The 6,912-nt window shown below is 40.9% G+C and overlaps 1 long non-coding RNA gene across 1 annotated transcript; it reads left to right on the forward strand.

Annotated features, from left to right (window-relative positions):
• The first annotated feature begins 332 nt into the window (after positions 1-332).
• LOC143809686 (uncharacterized) lies at positions 333-2,249 on the forward strand. Its single transcript, XR_013222394.1, has 2 exons — positions 333-957; positions 1,929-2,249. It is a non-coding gene; the product is annotated as an uncharacterized LOC143809686 (long non-coding RNA).
• The last annotated feature ends 4,663 nt before the right edge of the window (positions 2,250-6,912 follow it).

Here is a 6,912-nt window from a genome sequence, read left to right on the forward strand (position 1 = left end):
ATTGTGGATCTGTACCCTGAGAGGGCAATGTGGTGGTCTGAGTCAAAGGAGCAGCATAGTACTCTGGCTGTGGCTGTGCATCAGTGCACTCCATGTCAGATTCTACTTGTAATGGGCATGGCCTGTTAAGTGTTTCACTTTCTAAGCCAGGGACGGTATGTGTAAAGAGCTCCATGGAGTGACCCGTTGTGTCGCCTGCTGCATCCTTCTCTCTTGTTGTAGTTTTTGCTGAGGAGGACAAGGAAGCGACTTGTCCCTGACCGTGAACATCCACAAGCGACGCGCTGCTTTAACATTTACCAGTTTCAGAAGAGGAGGCAAAAGAGCTAGAGGCTGAGTCTGCAATGTAAGCCAAAACTTGCTGTTGCTGCTCCGGCTTTAAAAGCGTTTTTCCTACTCCCAGAAAAGAGAGCGTTCGAGGCCTTGTGTAGCCAGACGACTAAACTGGCTCCACAGCTCCAGACTTAGGTGGAATATTTTTATCCCCACGACCACCTGATGCTCCACTACCACTACCATCATTACCAGCTGACAATGAACGCCCACGGCCACGACCTCTTGCACCAGACTTCCTCATTGTGTTAAAAAAATTAACCAAAGTAACTTTATTTGTTGCTGTCAAACAACTTACACGGTGAGCTATAACTTCAGTATGATTTCTATATCCCTTAACAGGTTGGTGAGACCACAAGGAAAATCAGGCACAATGTTACACACTCTGTTTTCTGTGGCACAAAATCACAGAGATGACACACACGCAGGACTGTCACTCAAGCACTAATGTCAATATTATTCTCCCACCTAATTTTTTTTTTTTTTTCTCGGGGAGACTTTAGAAACCAAATAAGATAAAATGTTTTTTTCAGGGACAATTTAGAAACCAAATACTAATAAAAAAAAAAATAAAATAAAAAAATAAACAGGCTTTCTATGGCCCACTGAATGAGAGAGAGAGAGGTGGCACACCCAGGAGTCAAGACTGGCACACAAGCTGAAAGGGCAATATTACTCTCCCACTGTTTTTTTATGTATTTTTTTTTTCAGGGAGACTTTAGAAACCCAATAATATTAAAAAAAACAAAAAAATAAATAGGCTTTCTATGGCCCACTGAGTGAGAGATGGCACACACAGGAGTCAGGAGTCAGGAGTGGCACACAAGCCCTGAGGCCAATATTAATCTCCCACTGATTGATGTTTTATTTTTTTTTCTGGTAGATTTTAGAACCCAAATCAAGCAAAAAAATAAATAGGCTTTCTATGGCCCACTGAGTGAGAGATGGCACACACAGGAGTCAGGAGTGGCACACAAGCCCTGAGGCCAATATTTTTCTCCCACTGATTGATGTAGTGATTTTTTTAAAGGTAGATTTTAGAACCCAAATCAAGCAAAAACATAAATAGGCTTTCTATGGCCCACAATTTGAGAGAGAGAGGTGGCACACCCAGGAGTCAAGACTGGCACACAAGCTGAAAGGGCAATATTAATCTCCCACTGTTTTTTTAATTTTTTTTTTTTGTTTCAGGGAGACTTTAGAAACCAAATAATAAAAAAACAAAAAATAATAAGCTTTCTATGGCCCACTGAGTGAAAGATGGCACACACAGGAGTCAGGAGTGGCACACAAGCACTGACTGAGGCCAATATTTTTCTCCCACTGATTGATGTAGTGATTTTTTTAAACGTAGATTTTAGAACCCAAATCAAGCAAAAAAATAAATAGGCTTTCTATGGCCCACAATTTGAGAGAGAGAGGTGGCACACCCAGGAGTCAAGACTGGCACACAAGCTGAAAGGGCAATATTACTCTCCCACTGTTTTTTTATGTTTTTTTTTTTTTTTTCAGGGAGACTTTAGAAACCCAATAATATTAAAAAAAAATAAAAAATAAATAGGCTTTCTATGGCCCACTGAATGAGAGAGAGAGAGAGGTGGCACACCCAGGAGTCAAGACTGGCACACAAGCTGAAAGGGCAATATTACTCTCCCACTGTTTTTTTATGTATTTTTTTTTTTTTTCAAAATGACTTTAGAAACCCAATAATATTAAAAAAAAATAATAATAATAATAATAAATATGCTTTCTATGGCCCACTGAATGAGAGAGAGAGAGAGGTGGCACACCCAGGAGTCAAGACTGGCACACAAGCTGAAAGGGCAATATTACTCTCCCACTGTTTTTTTATGTTTTTTTTTTTTTTCAGGGAGACTTTAGAAACCCAATAATATTAAAAAAAACAAAAAAATAAATAGGCTTTCTATGGCCCACTGAATGAGAGATGGCACACACAGGGATGGCACTGTAGCAGAAATGCCAATCTTAATCTCCCACAAAAAAAAAAAAATGTCCTACAATTACTATCTCCCCTGCAGTAATCTCAGCCAGGTATGGCAGGCAGCAATAGGAGAGTGGACTGATGCACAAATTAAATAAAAAGTGTGGACAAACAAAAAAGATAGCTGTGCAGAAAGGAAGGAACAAGAGGATATGTGCTTTGAAAAAAGTAGTTGGTTTCCACAGTGGCGTACACACAGCAATACAGCTATCACGGAGCCTTCTAGGGCAGCCCAATGAGCTACAGCGCTGAGATAAAAAAAGAAAAAAAATAGCTTCCACTGTCCCTGCACACCGAAGGTGGTGTTGGACAGTGGAAATCGCTACAGCACAAGCGGTTTGGTGGTTAGTGGACCCTGCCTAACGCTCTCCCTGCTTCTGACGAAGCGGCAGCAACCTCTCCCTAAGCTCAGATCAGCAGCAGTAAGATGGCGGTCGGCGGGAACGCCCCTTTATAGCCCCTGTGACGCCGCAGACAGCAAGCCAATCACTGCAATGCCCTTCTCTAAGATGGTGGGGACCAGGACCTATGTCATCACGCTGCCCACACTCTGCGTTCACCTTCATTGGCTGAGAAATGGCGCTTTTTGCGTCATTGAAACGCGACTTTGGCGCGAAAGTCGCGTACCGCATGGCCGACAAGCACAGGGGTCGGATCGGGTTTCATGAGACGCCGACTTAGCCAAAAGTCGGCGACTTTTGAAAATGAACGACCCGTTTCGCTCAACCCTAATGACAGGTGACTGACAGCTGTGAGCCTAAGGTTGTGAAACAACAGGGTACAAGAAGGGAAGGCTACTTACCACATGAGTGGGAAGAAGCGAGGTCGTGGTAGAAGGGGGAATAGGCCTGGTGTTCGACGTGTACGTGGGTTAGGTGTTAATGTGAATGAAAGCTCAAGTGAACAAACACCATCTCATCCTATCCAAAGACCAATGACAACATCTGTTGCTGGCCAGTCTACTCGACTCCTTTTCCAAATAATACCGTAAAAAGTAAAACATTATTTTTAAACAAAAAATAAACATAATATCAAAGGAAATAAGTAATATTTCAAATCTGGTGACTGGATTCCTCATATAAATTCGCAGTGAACTTTAAAACATGGTGGAAAATTCTCTCAGCCTATGTGAAAATTAAAAAATGATTATAGAAATATAACAAATATATTCCATATATGCATATGTGTATAATGCAACTGAAACTGAAAAAATGTAATAATATGAAAAAGGTCAAAACTATACAGAGCGGTGCATGATCACGTATGGGAGGATACAGGCAAATAAGGCTAGTTCAATTTAATGGATTAGATAGATAGATAGATAGATAGATAGATAGATAGATAGATAGATAGATAGTAAAAATGGAACAGCACAATACCAATAGGTGGGTGCAAAGCCTCCTCAGCACAGCATCCAACACTTGCCCAAATCCAGAAAAATAGAAAAAGGAAGGCAGTACTCAATAGGTTTATAATTGAAAAAACTGTGGTTTTATTCAGACCCACATAGCATGGCAACAATTCAGCTCACACTGAGGCTTATTCTTTTTCAAGGCTTGCCATGCTATATGGGTCTAAATAAAACCACATTTTTTTCATCTAAAAACCTATGGAGTGCTGCCTTCTAGTGATGAGTGAGTATACTCGTTGCACGGGTTTTCCCAAGCACGCTCGGGTGATCTCCGAGTATTTGTTAGTGTTCGGAGATTTAGTTTTCATCGCTGCAGCTGAATGATTTACAGCTATTAGCCAGGCTGAGTACATGTGGGGGTTGCTTGGTTGCTAGGGAATCCCCACATGTAATCAAACTGGCTAATAGCTGTAAATCATTCAACTGTAGGGATGAAAATTAAATCTCCGAGCAGTCATAAATACTCGGTCACCCAAGCATGCTCTGTAAAACCCGAGCAACCAGTACGCTCGCTCATCACTACTGCCTTCCTTTTCCTATTTTTATAGATAGATAGATAGATAGATAGATAGATAGATAGATAGATAGATAGATAGATAGATAGATTAACCTCTTTATCTCTAAGCCTGTTTTCACCTTCATGACCTGACCAAATTGTACAATTCTGATCACTCTCACTTTATGTGGTAATAACTCTGAAACACTTCATTGCATCCCACTGATTCTGAGAATGACACATTGTACTTTATGTTAGTGGCAAAATTTATTCGATAAGACTTGCAATCATTTGTGAAAAAAATTAAAAAATGTTAATAAAAATTTTAAAATTGCAATTTTCAAAATTTTCATTTTTATGCCCTTAAACCAGAGAGTTATGTCACACAAAGTAGCTAATAAATAACATTTCCCACATGTCTACTTTACATCAATTGTATACATTTGTCACAATTGATTTTCCGTTATTGTGATAACTAGTGATGAGCGAACGTGCTCGCCACTACTCGTGCCTCGCCCAAGTATCACTGTGCTCAGTGTATTCGGGGAGCACCGAGCATTTGCGGGATTATTCGGCGGTAACTGGTGTCTCCACCCAGCATTTTTGGCGGACGCAATCACGCTGCAGGGATTGTCTGCCAGGCCATGAAACACTGCAGCAATCTTTGTTGTGGTTGTGCAGTGATTGACTTGGCCGCACAGCATCATCCCGAGTATAAGAGACCTGGCGCCGCCCTGCTCGCTGCATACTGCTCCGGATTCAGCAAGAGTAGGGAGAGCTGTTGCCGAGATAGGGTCAGAATTGTGGTTTTTATAGTTAGTGTAGGTCTGCAACTGTTAAATCCACAACTCCTAAGAAACCAACAGTCCTTTTTAGGGCTAATTCGTGGGTCCCGATATTGCAGCGCTAGGTAGGCAGGGCACAGCATATCCACATCACTGCAAGGCCTGCAGGCACTGTATGTGCGTCCATTGCTCCCACTGCATCCCGCCCAAAGCTCCATAACTGTCTGCTGCTGAAGCTTCTTTACTATATACCTAGTTGCATTTTTTTTCCCTAAAAAATTCCCCCCCCCAAAAAAAAAATATACAGTGTGTTCTGTCAGACTGAGGCCTGTTTAAAAATTATAGTTTGTCAGGCATACGTAGCATAGTTGTGTGCGCTAGCATTGGGCCACTGGGGTTTTTTTGTGTGTTTTAAATTCACCAAAAAGGCCTCATATATCTGCGTGCTCCAAGTTTGGGCATTTTAGGTCATTTTGCCACTGATTTGCTGTCTGTAACTCTACTTATTTACAGCACTATTTTGCATTTTACAAAAAAACAGTTCACACATTTGGCAGTGTGGTATATCCGTGGCAGGCCTCATATATCTGCGTGATCCAAGTTTAGGCATTGTAGGCCAGTTTACCACTTTTTTTCCTGTCTGTTACTCTACTGATATATAGCACTATTTTACATTACAAAAAATATTGGCCACATATTTGGGAGTGTGGTATTTCCGTGACAGGCCTCATATATCTGTGTGTTCCAAGTTTTGCCATTGTAGGCTGTTTTCCACTGTTTTGCTGTCTGTTACTCTACTTATATACAGCACTATTTTGCATAAATATAATTCACAAAAAAGCCCAATAAAATAGAATACAGTCTTTTATGTCAGGCTGAGGCCTGTCTGGTGTTTGTGTTTGAAAAATCGTAGATTTGCAGGTATACTTATCACATATTATTTCGCTCCTAATAAATACATTTGTGTTGAGCTTTTGAAATAGTGCAGTAGTCCATTTAAAATGGGCAAGGCAAGGGGCAAGGGACAGAGAAGTGGACGTGATGCTGATGGTGAATGCAGAGCAAAAGGCCGTGGCCAAGGTGAAAGTGTATATGTATATGTACTTATTAACCTTTGTATGTTAACATATACAAAAGTGTACGCACTCACATTATTCAATCATATTATTGCTTGAATTTTGTAGTTTGCAATAAAATTGTGTTGTATTGCAAGTATTACCCGTATTTAAAGCCGTATCTGAACCTTAGTGTTAAAAACATGGCAAATGAAATTGCCAAATTCTCCTGTAAATAATTCTGCAAAGAGGGAAGCATCATACCATTAAAAAATACAAGTGGATTTTCATGGGCCCATCCAGTATGTGGGTTCCAAAGCGTAATGGGGTGCATATGACTATGCAGCAGGGCTGGCCTTGCTGTCAATGTGTAAAACAAAGGAGAACGGGAGTATAAAATGCATATTGTGAAGTGGATTTTCATGGGCTCATCCAGTATGTGGGTTCCAAAGCATAATGGAGTGCATATGACTGACTATGCAGCAGGGCTGGTCTTGCTGCCAATGTGTAAAACAAAGGTATATGGGAGTAGAAAATGCATATTGTGAAGTGGATTTGCATGGGCCCATCCAGTATGCGGGTTCAAAGGCTTATTGGGGTGCATATGAATTGGTAGCAGGGCAGGCCTTGTTTTCAATGCAACATTTTTTTCAGTAGGCCCTCCTGGACATCTTATGAAAGGGTTATTGTGGTGCATCGTAATTTTTGGCAGCCCATCCACTCACAGCATAAGCTACAACAGTTTAGGAGACCCACTGTTTAATAATTGCTCTTTAAGAAGATTAATGCTGCCTGATGCACCAGTAAAAATAGGCTCTGTGACTTTAAGA

This window comes from Ranitomeya variabilis, chromosome 2 (assembly GCF_051348905.1).
Source record: "Ranitomeya variabilis isolate aRanVar5 chromosome 2, aRanVar5.hap1, whole genome shotgun sequence".
NCBI classification, from domain to species: domain Eukaryota; kingdom Metazoa; phylum Chordata; class Amphibia; order Anura; family Dendrobatidae; genus Ranitomeya; species Ranitomeya variabilis.